The following is a 17,984-nucleotide window of genomic DNA, read 5'->3' on the forward strand; positions in this document are numbered from 1 at the left end:
GGGATATTAGGGCTTACTCTGCTCAATGATAGAAGGTTTTCTTGTCAGGTAGTTCTCATGTCATCAGGTGGCCCAACTGGTAAAAGAGCCTTTCAGGTATTCAATCTGAGAATGGCAGAGAGCAATTGTGGGCTGGCTTTAATAATAATTAACAAACATTTGTATAGAGCCTATCATAGGGCCAAGAACTGTGCTAAATGCTTTCCAAAGATTGAATCCTCACAACTCTGAGAGGTAGACACTGTTACTATCCCCATTTTACAATTTAGGAAACTGAGAAAAGCAAATTTTAAGTGACTTTTCCAAAAACACAGCTAGTAGGTATCTGAGTCTGGATTGAACTCAGAACTTCCTGAGACCAAACTGGGTACTCTGTCTACTGGGCTACCTCACTGATTTTAAAGTGTATTTACTTTTTTTTGTTTTTTAAACTCTTACCTTGTGTCTTAGAATCAAAGGCAGAATTGTAGTAAATTGTAGTAAAGGCCAGGCATTTAGGGTTAAATGACTTGAACTGGGTCACACAGCTAGCAAGTGTCTGAGGTGTAATTTGGGTTATGTAACTTTTATACTCTGGATCTCTCTCAGAGCCAAGTCTGCTGCATTGAGTGCACCTGAGGGTAAGATGGTACCCTGAGGGATTTATGGATAGATTTTTGTCTACTATCGCGTTTTGCTATCCCATCAGTTGTGTTCTCCCATTTGTTAGGAGGTTAGCAACTGGCAACCCAGGTCCATTTAACTATTTAACATGGATTGACTTTTACAAAGGGAAACTTTCTTCAACTACAGTAAGAACACATATACAAATATTTCCCCATCACCTTGGTAGCATATTCTCTTATATTGCGCACATGTTTGGGTAGAACAGGATCAACTTAGCTCATTTTCTATGTAATTTTGGTCCCATCATGTTTACCTGTTGAGGTGATATGATTGTTGCATGAGGCTGCAGCTCAGTTACTACTGGAAAATGGTTCCAATAGTTACTTGCAAAGATTGCTCTTTGTTCCTCAGAGCATTATTGCTGAATTGATGGCCAACTGGTACTCTGGAATGAACACTTGTCAAAGTCTTGAACTCCCAGGGTCATAGACTCCACTTCATTAATTAGTCACCAAGCTCCCCCAAGAGTAAGACAGAAAATAAAGGGGATAGGTTCTTTCTGAATGACTCTACAGCCAATCAACCATTCCAGTATCTTTGCCAAGGAAACTCCATGGTATGGGGCACAGGATCACAAAGAGTTGGACAGGACTGTGACTCAGCAACAACAACAACATCAATGGATCCAAGGACCTCTTCTTCACCACTTGGTTAATTTCCTATAACTAGTTCTCATGTGTCTGCACATACTCTATTCCCTGAAGGCACTTCCATTCTACATCATTGCCATTCTCAAGGAGGCCATTTCTCCATCAGGCTCTGACCCTCCCACTACACTTATTTTGTACCCACAGTCTGTCTAATGAAGAAACATGTTTCAGTGTCAGTCTTCTGAAGCCATGTTTGTCTTAAATCATAATAGTATTTATTTAGAGCTAAGAGAGAACCTCAAAGGCTATCCAGTCCAACTTCTTTTGTTTTCTAGATAGGGAAATTGAGTCTCTGAGAGGATAAGACACTTGCTTAAGCTTACACAGAGAAGAAGGAGCAGAGTTAGAATTTAGGCCTTCTTACTGAATGCAATTATTTTTTCCCCATCGTACTGGGCATGCTCCAATATTGTTGACTAGTTAGGAGCAGTGCCCTAAAGAAGGAATAAAGAGAAGGTAGTAAGTGTTGATTGAAGGAAGTTACATAAGAAGAGTCAGAATAAGTGGAACAAGGTACATAGAGCTATAAAGAATATTGAAATAAGGAGTCCTGTAGATGCCACTGAGACATAAGAAGTTGGAAAGAAGGAAGAAAGAGGAAGCCACAAAAGAAATCTTTCTTAACTTGAAACTTTGGGTTAAGGCTAACTCTTCATGTGTATTTTGTGACTAAGGTCATAAATTATTCAAAATTCTCATTAGCTGGAGGGGGAATTTAAACTGGTAAATGAATGGAGTGGATAAATAAGGCACGTATGAAGTACTATGTACAAAGCATAGAGCTAATCTATGGGGACACTGAGACAAATAATACAGAGTAGGTCATTTGCAATTTTTTTAAACCCTTACCTTCCATCTTGGAATCAATACTGGATATTGGTTCTAAGGCAGAAGAGCCGTAAGGGCTAGGCAATGGGGTTTAAGTGACTTTCCCAAGGTCACACAGCTGGGAAGTGTCTGAGACATTTTGAAGCTAGGACTTCCCATCTCTAGGCCTGGCTCTCAATCTACTAAGCTACCCAGCTACTCCCACATTTGCAAATTTTGTACTCTAAATAGAAAGTTGATATCTCAGGTTCAATATTTTCTCAAAGTACCAAAATGGCTGAATTCTTTTCTATCTGTTGTTTGAAGAAAGGGATATTTTAGCTTGTCTCTGTCTTAATTATAAATTATTTTAGTGCTTTATGATCCTCATCAAAAAACATTTATTGAGTTACTATTATAGGGAAACATAATGCTAGGCTCTGCAGATAAAACTTCTATCCTTTTTCCTCCCTGACACTCCAAGGTTCTAATTATTTCCATCTTCACAAAGCAAATTATCCAGCAAATGGATATGTCAAAAATAGCATCTAATGTAACTAAGGGTGAGTTGAAGGTAAAAATAATGGCTTTGATAGAGTTTAGATGATTCATTGTACTTAAATGAGTAGTTGGTAATCTAAATGTGAATGGAAGGTGACTGACAGGGAGAGTAAAATACCTTGAGTCCATATTGTAGTGAGGATTGGTTGAAGGAAATGGACTTGTTCAACTTTTAGAAGAAAAGACAAAGGAAGGAAGGAAACAAGCATTTGATAAGCACTTACTCTGTGACTGGTATTTGATCCTTAAAATAACCTTGGTGGGTAGGTGCTATTATTATCCCCATTTAAAAGGTAAAGAAAGTGAAGAAGGCAGATGTTGTGACTTTACTTGGATCACATATCTAGTAAGTATCTGAGACCACATTTGTACTTGTCTTCCTCATTCAAGACTCTTAACACTTTTTCTACTGTGCCACCTAATTGCTTACATAGGATGGTAGCTAACTTCAAGTAAATGACAGACTGTCAGGTGGAAGCAGGATCCAATTTGTTCTTTTTGGCTCTAATAGGTAAAACAAAAAAGCAATGGGAATACATTGAAATGAGGCAAATTTATAGTTGACACCAATAAAAATTTATTCAGTTAGAGGTGTCCAGCATTATAATGGTTTACCTTAGAAGGTGATGAATTCCCCTCTTTGGAAGTTTTCAAGTAGAGGCCATTTGTCCATTGTGTTACAGAGAGGATTCTTTTCCTGTATGGATAAGACTATTTGTCTGTTATCTATCTATCTATCTATCTATCTATCTATCTATCTATCTATCTATCTATCTATCTATCATCTATCTAAATATCTCTTACCTATTTTTATTGATCTATCATCTCTAGCATCTATCATACCGATCCATTACCTATTTATCTATCTAAATATCATCAATCTTCTATATTTATTCATCTATCATCTCTATCATTATATTTGTCCATCTGTCACCTACTTATCTTCATCTATCTAATTATCTATCTAAAATTTACCTGTCATCTGTATCTGTTCATCTATTACCTCTAAATAGCTACCATCAGTCATTATATACATGCATACATATATACATACATATATATCCATCACCTATTTCTCTCTTTCTCTCTATTTTGGTCTCTATTTCGGTCTATCTTTCTTTCTGTCTGTCTGTCTGTCTGTCTGTATGACTCTCTCTCTCTCTCTCTCTCTCTCTCTCTCTCCCTCTCTCTCACACACAATCTGATTACAGCATACTATTTTAGGGATTATTAAGCATTATCCTGTCTTGCACATTTCCTGTTTCAACTAAACTGAACCATTTGTTGTTCTCTCTACATGTCCTTTGATCTCCTCTCTCTGGGCCTTTGTAAAAACTGTTCCCTGTGCCTGAAATGTACTGTTTCCCCACCTTCAACTCTATAATTTCTCTTGCTCCTTCGAACAAAACCCACACTGATCATCCCAGTTGCTGCTGCCCTCTCACTTGACAAAATTACTTTGCATATTTCCCCCTCCAATAGAATGCAAACTCTTTGAGGATAGACAGGTTTTCATTTTTGTCTTTGAATCTCCAGCAACTAGTTCAGTGCTTGGCACATAGAATGCATTTAACAACTATTTGTGAAATGAAAAATAAAGTCATAATGGAGGCATAGAATATAGTGTTATAAAAATGCTCTAGGCCCCCAAATGGACAAGACTAAAAGATTTGGAACTTCTTACTCTTGGCTTTCTGCAAGTTGATGCACTGGCAAAAGGCATTCAGCTTCTGATATCCTAGATGTAAGTTGGTTGCCCCTTTAGTATGAGTATGTATAGACAGGGTTTCTCTGTCTATCTTCAAGTCTCAGCTAAAATTCTATTTTCAACAAGATGCCTTTCCTCTCCTTCTTTGCTACTAACAAGTGGTAGAGAGAGAATCCAAACCCAAGTCTAATTGACTCCGGATCTAGCCCTCTATGCAATATGGGACTTGGGCTTAGGTAAGATAAAGGAGTATTTGGGGTGTTCAGGTAGGACTAGTACCTCTGGTATGATAGTTTTCCAAGAGAGTTTCAGAGCTAATCATCTACCTTTGGTGTTTATCTTTCACCCAACTCTCACTTATAGCTCCAAGAACCTGTAGCATGCCAAAACAGGGAAATTTCCAGACCTATGCTCCTCATCCTCTTAATTCTAACTCATTATCTAATCTCCTCCAATCAACACTTAGTACCTCTTCTCTCTTGCTTCTTCAGGGCATATTGCTCCAAACTAGTCAACAGTATTAGAGGCTGCCTAGTATTATGCACTGCATTAGTACTATTTTTTTCTATTTTCTATGTACAGTCTGTCTAGTAATGGATTCAATAAGAAGACCTATATTCAAAACCTAGCTCTACTACTTATTTTCTTTGTAAGCTTGGACAAGTCTCTTATCCTCTCAGGTCCTTAGTTTCCCTATTTATGAAGTGAGGGGATTTATATTAGATAGCTTTTGAGGCTCCCTCTTATCTGTAAATAAATATTACAATGGAAGAGAAACATGATTTTATACAGACATTGAAATATGCTTCTTCATTTGAGAGACTCTGGGTATGAAATAAGTGTAATGGGAGGGTCAGAGTATGATAGAGAGATGGCCTCTTTGAGAGTGGTCATGATGGAGAATGGAAGTGTTGTTGAGTCAGTCATATGCAGCTGTTTGTGTCCCTGTGGACCATACTTTCCATGGCATTTTCTTGGATGGTTGATTGGCAATGGAATAATTCTAAAAAGGTCCATCCCTTTCTTTGTCTATCTTTACTCTTGGAGGAGTGTAGTGACTAGTAAAGAGAGAGAAGCCTGTGACATTATGAATGAAAAAGTCTAGTGGGCTTTTTGACAAGCTTAAATTCCAGAGGAATGTTTTGTAGTCAATTCAGCACTGATATCTTGAGGAAGAAGGAGCATCTTTGGGGAGTAACTATTGGAACCACAGCACAGTAATGGCTGAGAAGCAGGCTTATCCAACCAGGCTAAATAAGGTTGAGGGTAATTCTGACAGGTTGTGTCTAATCTAAGCATGTGAAGACTTCCCCCACTGGAATTAGTGAATGAGAACAATTTATTCCACTGGCCATGAAGGCAGTTGAAGGAGGTACTGTGGAGTGCTTAGAGCTTAACTAATCATAGGGGACACTAATGTCACCCACTGTATCCCAGACCATGGCCAGTTATCCTGACTTTTGTCTTGCCACTGGATTTTGATGACTTTGGAAGAGAGCAAGGGTGATGACTTTGTGCATCTTTGCCTAACTTAAATCCAATTCACTTGCAAGTCAAGATATCATCCTGTGATATCATTGGTCCTCTTCAAAAAAAAAAAAAGGATGAACCACAATATAAAGGTAAAACATGACATAATTACTTACATTATTCTTTCTATTCCAGTTATTGTCTTTTACTTTCTAGAAATACATTTTCAGAGTTATAGTTCTTTTGTGGTTCTAGGTCTAGACCATTATGAACATGAAAGAAAATTTCCCTATCCACAGTCCTGTCCCACCCCCCAATCTCTGGATGAACCAGACAGCTATTTATCCATATAGCATAGCCTAAGTTCCTTTTAGTATTTTCACAGTCAATTTGTCTCATCAAGATGAGTAGGTTTGTTTTCTTATGTTCTACCTCCAGGATAAATAGCCCAAGTGACATAAGGGCCATTTGACATTGATATTCAGAGACTGAAACTGAATGGGAGTCAAAGGTAAAACAGCCCCTTTACTAGACAGTAAAAAAGTGAGTTATCAGCTGGGAAGAGGGCAGTGATAAAGAAAGGGAATTTTTCTGTTCAAGGAATACATGGCTAGAAAGCAGAGTTGCCTGATGTTGCCCTTTAAGATGACAGAATTTTTCTTTTGCTGCTTTCAGGCAAAGGGATATCATCCTTCTTGCAGCAAGACTGATTCTCCCTACCCATTTGTTCTTTTCTTCCATTGGTGTCATCTGGGTGAGCAAAGAACATTCTTATACACCTTTTTAATGAAGAATAGCATTTATATGTAATACTTCTTGCTTATATTCTGACCCAGAATGCTAAGGCAGCCAGCCCCTCCCTCAATTTCTCTGGATGCCTTCCAGAAGTAGCTCAGTACTCAGCCTTGACCTAAATGGTATTCTCGCTATCACCTAGGGATAAGATATCCAATCTCTCTCTCTCTCTCTCTCTCTCTCTCTCTCTCTCTCTCTCTCTCTCTCTCTCTCTCTTTCTCTCCTTTTTCCTTCCCTTTCTCCTCTCCCCCTCTCTCTTTTCTTTCTTTCTCTCCTTTTCTTTTTTAAAGGAACAATCTGTAACATCTTCAAGGACAAAAATATTTTTGTATAGATATAATTGTCAAAATCAGTGCCAAAGTACTTCCAACTCAGTTATAAATCTTCATTCTGCTTGGAGGGAAGATTCTGTTATCTAACATGGAACTTCACTCTTTCCTTTCCTAGACTTTAGGCCCCAAAATAAGATGCTTGGGACAAAACCAGCAAATGAAAGGAGACAATCGACAAAGGAGCATGAGCATACAACCGGGGAAAATTGTTATGTGAGAGACCCTTGATCCTCCTATTCTCTATTTTTGCCATTCCCTCCTCAGGTACAAAGAAAGGATGGAGATGAGATGAAAGCAGTGAGAGGAATAAACTCACCAGAATCTTATAAAGTGACAGTTAAACAAAGAGAATGTCCAAGAACTGAGATTTGGAGAAAGGTAGAGAGAACCACAATAATACCAATTTTACTTTATTTTATTTGCAAGCCAAAAGAGCATTCTGGTATTCTGAAGGTCATTAGCTATGAATTTCACATGTATTAATTATATCAGGGGAATATTCTTTGGAAATTTCCTATCTATTGGCTCTTCCTGATAGCACATTACAAACTCACTCCATTTTCCATTGTGAGAAGGGGAATAATGGCAGTAGAGGTAATTCATATCCCAGTGTAGCACTTTGGGATACACTTCATTCATTGTTCCAAGTTCCCAGTACTCTCTGGTTCTAAATACACCATAACTCACAAGCCCCCAGTGATGTGTTTACCTTTACTGGTCAAGCCAGAGATCACACAACTCAATGTAAAAATGATTAATGGAATAAATGAGAAATGAAGCAATGGAACATTCTCTCTAGAAATATAAAACATAATTACCCCCAAATACACATAGTATAAATGGAAAAAAGTAGGCATGTATAGGAATCACCCATGAGGGTCCACACATAGGGGACACTCCTGTGGTCTCGGCACACAAGTAGAGAGGCAACTCACATTTCTGACACTGAAGGCCCATTTTCTGGTGATAGCACTATGCTGCTGTTTCTGAGTCTCTTTTCTATTCAGTCTGTATTTTATTACTGCACTATGTCTTTGCTTCTCCCTGTATCTTTCTTTTTCTGGGGCTTCTTTCCTCCTCATTGGATATTTTAGGCTATTGATTTCAACTAAACAACATTCCAATTTCTGTATTTTATTTCCTCAGGGCCTTGTACTGTGCATGTCAACTCTGGTTTTCTAGGGTGAAATGAATAGAAAACATCTTCTTGATGGGGAAGTCAAGAGTTCCTTATTGATAGTCATAAGCTATAACCACTATATCCAGTTAACTAAAACTATCAGAATGGCCCCAGACAAAAATTAAGTCTTTTAACTCCTATTTCTGGGCTGAAGTTCCAGCATCCCAAATTATCTCTAGTTTGACATTAACTAGATGAATTTAATAAACTTTATAAGAACAAAAATTAAGTCAAGGAGCCAAGTCTTTTGTCCACTTGTGTTAAGATTAAAATTTAGTTTCTGGTAATAAAAGTATTATATTTTTAGAGGTTTATTAAAGATTAAGAAATAAAGAAAATACAAATATAGAAAGCCCATGGCTAGGGGGGCCAAAAGGCCCATTCAATTTCACTCACTACATCTTGGGAGATGCGTGTCCTTAGGAGCGAAAGCCAAGAGAGCCTGAAGTAGGTGGAGTTAGTTTAAATAATAATTTGTTCTTGGCCAAGGTGAGAATTCAGGTGAGGTTACAAAGCATTCTGGGAAGTGGCCAAGGACTTCTGGGAATTGAAGTCCTGTGTTCAAATCTCCATTTTTATACTTAGGATACATTTCTCTCTTTATGATGTATGTTTGTTAAAACACACACTCAGTTTTTATACTCTCTTCTGCCCAGCAATAACTCTATCTGGTTCTCTCTATATAGATAATCAAAACCATATTTTAAACTATCAATTTCAACCTCCACATTTGAGACTAGAACCATTCATAAGTGGAAAACTTGCGCTCCTACTGCTTATCTAATGAGTTCACAAACAATGAGTATCAAAACAGACAACTTTTATTCATCTCCATGGAGGTCAATATGATCGATTAAAGTTGATTAGAAGAAACATTCCCTAACATTTCCAGGGAAAAATGAATTTCACAGTTTTCCTTTCAAATATATACACTCCCCATATTTTCTGTGGATTTTTTGGAGTTATTTAAAATAAATTTTGAAAATTTGCACTTACTCTAACAAGGACCCATGACAATGCAGAACATTTATCAAGCCTGCCTTGGATCTCAGAAAATAGATTTTTATATATAAAGATAATGAATTTGGAATTATGATACCTGGAAAATAATTTCACCTCTTTGGGTCTCACTCTCCTTATCTGTAACTTGAAACTCTAGGATCCCTTCCAGTTGTGATAGAGACATGAAGAGAGAGAGAGAGAGAGAGAGAGAGAGAGAGAGAGAGAGAGAGAGAGAGAGGTTTTGCAAGACTTCTGAACCAAGATGCAGGGCTGGAGATGTAGCTCTAGATGTCAGTCAAGAGAAGATTCCAAAGGAATGTTCCCAGGAGGGGCAGTTGGGGGCTTTTGCTGTCCACACTGAGAGGAGAAACTTGGCTTTTGGTCTCTGTGTCTCTGACTGGAAGTCACACTCTCTTTCCCTGGAGGTTTGAAGCTGGCTGAAAGACCTTTGTGAAGCTGATTTGGTTTTTTTTGGATTTCTCTCTGGTTCTGAGCAGTTGAAGTTGACACTGAAGAAGAGATTTTCTTGGTGAAGAAGAAAGAAGATTCAAACAATTGTCCTCCATCTCCCTGTCTCAGAGTCACAGTTTGTGACTGGGATACTCCCACAAACCTTCCTAATATCATCCCCGTATTTTATGGAAATCCTCTTCCCTCTTCCCTCAGTTTCCCATCCTGTTATCCCAATAAACCCCTTGACTGACATCTAAAGCTCCAGCTCCAGCCCTGCATCTTGGTCCACAAGTCCTGCAAAACCTTTCTCTCTTCATGTCTCTATCACACAGTGCTAGATTTTGAGTGTTGTGATCCCTATGGCTATCCCAACTTCAAAGACCCTTTCATGCTATGATTCTCCACAGACCAGGAATTAGTTGCTGCCCCTCCTTTTCTTTCCCTCTGTGGTATCACTTCACAGGTAGGACCAGAATGGTCAGTGGGAGTAGCTTTCACACAGCATGCAGTTCTCTTTTGGACACTCAGAACAGAAAAGGGGGAAATGAAGTACTTCAGTCATTGGAAAACAGGCTCCTAAAAGAGACCAATCATCAGCCATCTGTTTTGTTTTTTGGTTTTGTTTGTTGTTGTTGGTTTTTTTTTTTTTTGGATAGGGGAGGAGCAAAGGTACCCTACGATCAAGAAATCATTGCCACTTTTGGCAATAATTCAGCCTGTTTTATTGATAGTGTCCCACCTGGATGGAAAAATGGCTCCTTTATGAAACCATGGAGTAAAATTTGCTAGAGGACTGGACTTGGTCAGGAAACATTGAATTCTAGTCTTACCTCTGCCATTTCTTAACCATATGGCCTTGGCCTAGTCACTGAATCTTTCCTAAGCTGTTTCTAATCTGTAAAACGGAGTGAATAATAATATCCACAGAACTCATGTATATGAAATGCATTGTTAACCATCAAACAGAATGTGGATGCCAGTTCTTTCTTTTGTTATCATTCCTGTTTCTGTTCTTAGTATGTTGTCATTGACCGTCTGTCCTTTTCTGAACTCATTTCAGAACTGCATTCTCTTCCCAAGAATACCCTGAATAAGGGGCCTCCCCTGCATTCAGTTTCGCCTGGAGACTGCAAATCCCCAGGACTTGGGGGATATTGATGTGGCTCTGACTAAGCTGCTGTTCCTCCTCTTTGAGCCACCTGAGAACTCAGAGAGCTCAAGTTTCCTCCAGGAAAGCCATCTTTACACAGCGCCAGGAGATCCACTGTGCTCTTAAAGTGAACAGCTTGTAGCTCCGAGTGAGCAAATCCTTCGCTCAGAGGAAGAGGGCAGTGCTGCTTTGTTTATCTGGGGCGTGCTTTGCCTTTCTCCTGAAGAATCTGCGCTAAGCTCCAGTTGGAGATGCAATGAGACCTTGAGAAAGCTGCCGACAAATAGCCATCCAGATACCGGAAGGACTTCAACACTTAGATTGATCTCTGCTCTCGAGGATGGGGATTTTCCCTCCCCTGACCACACAGATAGAACCCCAATCATGGCTGTTGTCTGACCTCTATGACTTTTTCCTACATTCTCCCATGAGCTCACCACAAAGGCTCTTCCCAATGTACAGATGGGTTTTTGTTCTTGTTTTGGGCTTTCTCTTGATAGTATGTCCAGTTGAAAGAACTGTGAATGGGAATCAAAACATCACGTTCCAATCCTTCATCTAATTATCTGTGTGATCTTAGCAAAATTAAGTTTTTAGGTCTCGGTTTCTTCATATGGAAGGGAGGGATTGGGATTAGATGGACTCTAAATTTGCTTCAACTTCTAGACCCACCTGATTATGAGGATAGCAATGGAGCCTGCAGTGACAGTCCACTATTATCTTTAGCTCTTGACTATATTTTGGCCATCAATTTTTCTTGATGGCATCTTTTTACTCTACTTCATATTTCTCTGTAATACGTTGTAGGTTATTTATTTATATCTGCCGTGAGCTTTTCCATTGCCCTCCAGCTGGCACTTATTTTTAATTCTTCAGAGACTGTAGTGTTCTCTATCTCAGACATACAAGTAGCTATAGAAAATTACCAGAGACTCTATAAATCACATTTCAATTTAATATAATCTAGTGAACAGGCAGCCATTTAAAGATATAAAACAATGGTGTGGACCCTCATGAGGTGATGAATTTCCCTGTATTGGCAATGTTCAAGCATGAAACTAGATCATTTTTCTTTAGGAATGTCATAGTAAGAATTCATGAATTGTGTGGGAGACTCAGCTAGATGATTGCTAAGATTCCTTCCAACCTAATATTCCATAATGATGAGTAGTCCTGTTACATACCATCTATGCAATTTGAGGTATCTCGTACATAAAATATTCTGCATTTTTTTTTTGCCACATCAATGTAACCTAGGATTCGCACCTGCCATGTGTAAAGGATTCTCCTTATTACTAGGAAAACTCTTTCTCTTCACCAGTAAAAAAAAAAAAAGTCTTATGAAAACGTCATGTTTGAGACCTAGATTACACTAGAATGTGGGATCTTTATGGTCTGCAGACTGTTTTTACCTTTCTTTGCAACTTCACAGTTTTGTACAGAGCCCAGAGCATAACAAGCATTCAATAAATATTAATAAATGCTGGCTGCTGATTGTTGACTGACTGACTAACTGCACATGATTTTCCTAATTTGTAAAATGAGAAAGTTGAACTAGAAGACTTCAAGGTCTTTCATAACTTAAGGGACCTTGAATGAAATTTTAACAAAACGTTTATTACTAAATGCCAATATGATGCTAAACCCTGGAGATAGGAATTCAAAAGCAGGATCAGTCCTTGACCTTTTGGAATACATACATACATATATATATATATATAAATGGGGAGATAGCCCAGGGAAAGGGGTTAAGTCTAAGGAGGGACATTTTGTTTTGGAAGTTAATGGGGTACTGAATGAAGCCTCATCATGATAATTAAAAGAAAATTTAGTAAACAAGTATAAGAGCTTAGGTCTGATCAGAGCACTCCCTTACTCAGTAAATTGCAGTGGCTCCCTATTACTTCCAGGAGCAAGTATAAAGTCCTCTATTTGACCTTTAAAGCCCTTCACACCTCTTCCTACCTTTCTGGTTTTCTTATCCTTTCCTCCCTTCTGTGCATTCTATGTGATGGCCACTGACCTACTTGTTGTTCATTGCATACCACACTTGATCTCTAGTGCTTGTCTGTATGCTGTTGCATGAGCTGTCCCCTCTGCCTAGAAGGTCCTGCCTCGCACCACTGCCTCTTCATTTCCCTCTTTCTGTGTGTTTTTTTTTCCAAAACCTCAGTTCAAGCTATACATTCTGTCAGAGGCTTTTCCTGGCCCCCAAAGCTGCTAATGCCTTCTCCATCAGTTATTATATTTTCCATATGTGTCCCATATAGTCTCCATATATCTTTTAAAAAACCCTTACTTTCCATCTCAGAATCAATACTGTGTATTGGCTCCAAGGCAGAAGAGCAGTAAGGGATAGGCAACAGGAGTTAAGTGACTTGCCCAGAGTCACATAGCTGGGAAGTGCCTGAGGCCAAATTTGAACCCAAGACTTCCTGTCTCCAGAGCTAGAGCTATATCCAATAAGCCGTGTAGTTGTCCCTATATAATAAAAATTCAATAAAACCCAGACCAACTGACAAGAGCTAGTGCAGAATTCTCAGGTCTGGCATTCTCTAAGTGCTCCAACTTGGGAAGATTGAAGGCATCCTCCTATTCCAAGTAAGCAGCTTTCCCCACTGTGCATATTTCAGGAGTTACTTTGAGTATATTTTTCCCAAGAATTGGAAGTGGTGGGGAGGGAACTGTGCCGATCACTGATAGATTTTGAAAATAAACACCTTGTGCTTGATGAAATCCAAGTGAGAGACAACTAGGATGCTCTGTCACTCCCTAGATAATTAGGAAGACCCTTTGGGGAAGGCATACTAGGAAGGAAGCAAGGCTACCAGGGCTAGGATGGCGTTGGCTTCACCCCACTTGGAATAAGAACTAGCTGAGCTGGAAAGAGCTAGGATTTCCAGCTGAGGGGGTGATGCTGATCTAGCTCACAATTTCTAGAGCTGTCAACTCTGCCAAAAAGAGCCGTCTGTAAATACCGGCCAGATCCGAGGGACCAGGGAAGCTGGAAATGTCTACAGAAGGAAGACAGAGACAAGACAGTTAGGAAACTTAAAGGAAGACAGAGTGGGGACCACAGAAGCACAAGGGGGAAGGCAGTAAACAGAATATGCTAATTCAGTGACCCCCTTCCACCCAGGGTGATGGGACCAGCTCAGAGCCAGGAGAGAGAGCTGGAAATCAACTTTGTGCTCCAAGGTGCAGCAGATTTCATCAGTGTGACTCATGATGAAATAAATTCCTTGTAAAATCAGATTTTTTCATGCTACAGCTATGCAATGCTTGGAGGAGGCCTTGCTGTGCAATGATGAGACATCATGGGACTTACTGCTCTGTTTTAGCTGTGGCAGACAAGTAAAGGTTGGTTGCTTTTCTTTTGTCTTAATAACAAATTGTTGATAGATGGTGGCTAGCAATAAGGGAGCTGATGCCAGAAGCAATGCAGTTAGGGGGAAATTGAGCTGCATTTGAAGTCAGAGGATCTGGATTCTGTCATTAGTGTGTGTGTGTGTGTGTGTGTGTGTGTGTGTGTGACTAATGGGCAAGTCACTTACTCATTAGACTTTGCATAAGTCACTTAAGCTCCTGGTGCCTCAGTTTCCTCATTGGAACAATAAGAAGCTTGGAATTCACCTTTATGATCCTTTACAGTTCTAAATCTATGAGCTTCTGAGACTATTGAGATGGCTATCCAGTGAAGATAATTTCCTAGTTTCAGTGTAAGACTTCCAGCCAAGGGAAATGTGGTACTCCAATAAAATATGGCTTTGAATAAAGCTTCTACTTTACTGAGATCAAATTAAGAGGGTATATGGAATCTATTAGCTTTTTAGGACAGATCCAGAACTTTCCAGCTCTGAAGATCTTTAGAGTAGAAAACAGAGATGTCAGCTAGGGCAAGTAGAGCAGGAGAGACAGGAGGTTGGAGACTTTAGAAGATGGCAGGGTATATAAAACATGCAAATATGAAGATTTTAGAGAATTATGTGAAGACTTGTATGAATTTCTTGTTACTGAGCAAGTCAAAACTGAAAGAAAAAAGTACACCCTGATTACAATAATGTAAATAAAAAATAGTAACAGATATCAGAATTTAGAGTAAACCCAACATCTAATAAATTATAGGGTAATAAATGTAGAGAGGAAAGACACCTTACAGGTCATGTAGTCAAAACTTATCATTTTACAGATGACAGAAAAAAGGATTAGATAGATTAAGTGACCTACCTTAGATCACACAGGTACTAAGCGGCCCGCCCAGTCCCTAAACTCCAAATATTGTACTATTTCCCCCATACCATGATGGCGATTAAACACAACTTCTTCTTCTTGGTAGAAAGGTTGTGGACTATAGACAAAGACTGCTATATTTTTTGCCAAATGTAATTTCTCTACTTGTGCATTTTGTTTAACTTTTTCATATTATTCAGGTATTATTGGGAAATTAAAATAATTTATAAATACCAAAAAGCATCAGCAAAAAAAAATGCTTTTAAAAAGAGTGAAGCATATATGGTCCCTGGATGTATATATTTTGCCTTTGATGTGACCAATATATAAATGAGAAAGCATTTCTTAAATGGAACATAGCTTGTTTTCTTCTTTTTACTCAATTTCTAGATCAAACTCATCATCCACTAACAATTCCTGCCTAAAATATGTAATCAATGGGCCCTACATTACATTGCATAATCTGACCAATTAAACACTATCTTCATCTCCTTGGTTGTTTTTTTGTTGTTTTTTTTTCTTGTGTGAAATGCTAGAATGAACCTGAATATTTTTAGATCTCATTTAAGGGATTGTACTATTTGGTGGCTTGATGAAATTAAATATGAGCTGAAGACAGAGCATCTGGAAGACCTCATCATGTTTAATGAGTCACTTTTCCATTTCATCTTTGCATGGGACATCCTCTAGGACAACAGCAGGTACTTTTGGCCAGAATATAACTTTGTGCCCCAGTTTTCTGATTCTCAGTTCAGTTTTCTGAGTCTTTCGAATAAAGTTGATGATATTATACAGGCTGTAGACCTTGTTGAGGATATGGAAAGATACCCCTCCCATGGAGATAGACTTGTACATTGACAACCCAACTAATTGTACTTACAGACAATGGCTGCCTTCTGCTGATTGATTGATTGATATCTTGGGATGCTGGACTCTTATCAGAGAAACCACACCCTCTGTTTATAAAATAGCTTGCTGTTGTAGTATATTTAGAGTGTTGGACTTGGAATCAATGTGAGCTAAGTTTGAATCCTATTTCAGACACTTGATAGAAATGAGATCCTGTCAAGGTCCTACCTCAAGAGCAGAAAACAAATACTTTCAGCTGAATCATATGGTAAGTGACCCGTTTTCATCTATTTCACCCCCAGAAAGTAGTTCCTGGAGCTCTAATACCTGGCTACATTTTTCTGATTTTCTGTCTTTTTCTGAACATGTCAGAGGCTAATGATTCTGAGAATGGATGTTTTCAGCTTGAATATCATTCTGAGTTCAAATTCCCAAGTTTGAGGTTTCCTGAGCTCTAGAGTTTCCGATTTTGAGAGTCAGGCACTAGTCTCTCAAAGGAAGAGTTCAATAACAGCATAATTCTCAGAGAAGAAGATCCTCCACAGAGGTCCTGCTTACTGCAGAGGGACTAAAGTCATGCCACCAGGGGCCAAGAGATCCACAAAATTGCTGAGTTGCTCAGGTTGCTCAGGTGAAGTAATTCAAAGAGGAACGGAATATATTTCTTTAGCTTCTCCATCAATATTTTTACCTTCTGGGTAGAAATGATTGGCCTTTAAGTTTTTTGCATTTGTTTATGGACTACAATGAGTCCTTTTGTGCTTATGTATTTTCTGTTTTGAAGAAATGATACCATTTTCATGCCTGGTATCAGGGGTGAGCTGGTAAATGCTTAATGACTATTTCCCTGAAAATAAAGTTCATAGTTCTATTTATTGACACAGATATAAATTCTCAACACTGAAAAGTAAGAACTTAGCTTCAGTACCCTCCTGCTTGGTACTTATATTGTACAATGAATAAACCTATGTAGGTTCTAGGGACATTGGGGGCTACATTGGGGGAAATCTAGACAAGGACAAATCTAAGCTTTCTTCAGGAACTTGAAGAGCCAGAGACAATGACCCTCTTGGAAGGTAGGCTATTGGGTTTAGGAGGAAACCTAGGATCTGTATGAAACAAAAAGGCATGTAACTTGTATTTCCTTTATTCATAATTTGTTAATTTAATTGTATTCATGTTTCCTTCCACTAGAATGTAAGCATTTTAAGGGCAAGGAGCTCTCATTTGTGTCTTCTTTCCAATGGCTAGTACAACACTTTGGAACACAGAAATTGTTTAGTGTTTGTCAAACATTTGTTATTGAGGGAAAGGAAGGGATGGAGGAAAAAAGGAAGGAAGGAAGGAAGGAAGGAAGGAGGGAAGGAAGGAAGGAAGGAAGGAAGGAAGAAAGGAAGGAAGGAAGGAAGGAAGGAAGGAAGGAAGGAAGGAAGGAAGGAAGGAAGGAAGGAAGGAGGGAGGTGAAAACAAGCCTATGTAAAGCACTTTAGAATTATTATCTCATTTGATCCTCATAACCCTGGGAAATTTTGAGCAAACTGAGGCAGACAGAGATAAAGTGACTCATCTGGAGTGACACAACTAAGTCTCTGAGGCTGCATTTGAACTCAGGTCTTCCTGTGCAACTGCACCACCTAGATGTTTCTAAAAGAAGTGGGTTCCTAATGAGGACTTTTGGTTTTAGTGTTGTGTCCTCTGTATTATGAAAGGAAGATTTCTTTCAGCCCCATGTGGTTGCTCTGCCCTTCGGGCATCTTTAACTGCCATCATCTGAGGTTTTGCCCTGCTGCTTCTCTGAGAAGGATCATTTTTCTTTAGAGGCTGAGACTTCCATATGGCAGGGCAGTTGCTAATCAGCTATATAACCTCAGGCTATATAACCCCAAAAGAAGTCATGTAGGCAACTAGGAAACTTCTCTCTCTCTTTCTCTCTGTCTCTGCCTGTCTCTGTCTGTCTGTCTGTCTGTCTGTCTCTACCTCTCTCTGTCCGTCTGTCTCTCCCTCTCCCTCTCCCTCTCCCTTTCCCTCTCCCTCTCCCTCTCCCTTTCCCTCTCCCTCTCCCTCTCTCTCCCTCTCTCTCTCTCTATATATATATGGAAGGTCTCTAGTCCTAGTTTCTGAACTAGACTGA

At 39.1% G+C, this 17,984-nt stretch overlaps 1 long non-coding RNA gene across 4 annotated transcripts in view; it reads left to right on the forward strand.

Moving 5' to 3' along the window:
* The window catches only part of LOC103096867 (uncharacterized), a 61,264-nt gene extending 45,769 nt beyond the window's left edge, over positions 1-15,495 (forward strand). For 2 of the 4 annotated variants that reach the window (XR_008911767.1, XR_008911768.1), the window contains 3 exons: positions 6,538-6,616; positions 7,105-7,367; positions 10,685-12,283. This is a non-coding gene — a long non-coding RNA (uncharacterized LOC103096867). Of the gene's footprint in view, positions 1-6,537; positions 6,617-7,104; positions 7,368-10,684 lie in introns of all 4 variants that reach the window. The other 2 variants (XR_008911766.1, XR_008911765.1) reach the window with 2 other exon arrangements.
* The last annotated feature ends 2,489 nt before the right edge of the window (positions 15,496-17,984 follow it).

This window comes from Monodelphis domestica, chromosome 4, assembly GCF_027887165.1.
Source record: "Monodelphis domestica isolate mMonDom1 chromosome 4, mMonDom1.pri, whole genome shotgun sequence".
NCBI lineage: Eukaryota > Metazoa > Chordata > Mammalia > Didelphimorphia > Didelphidae > Monodelphis > Monodelphis domestica.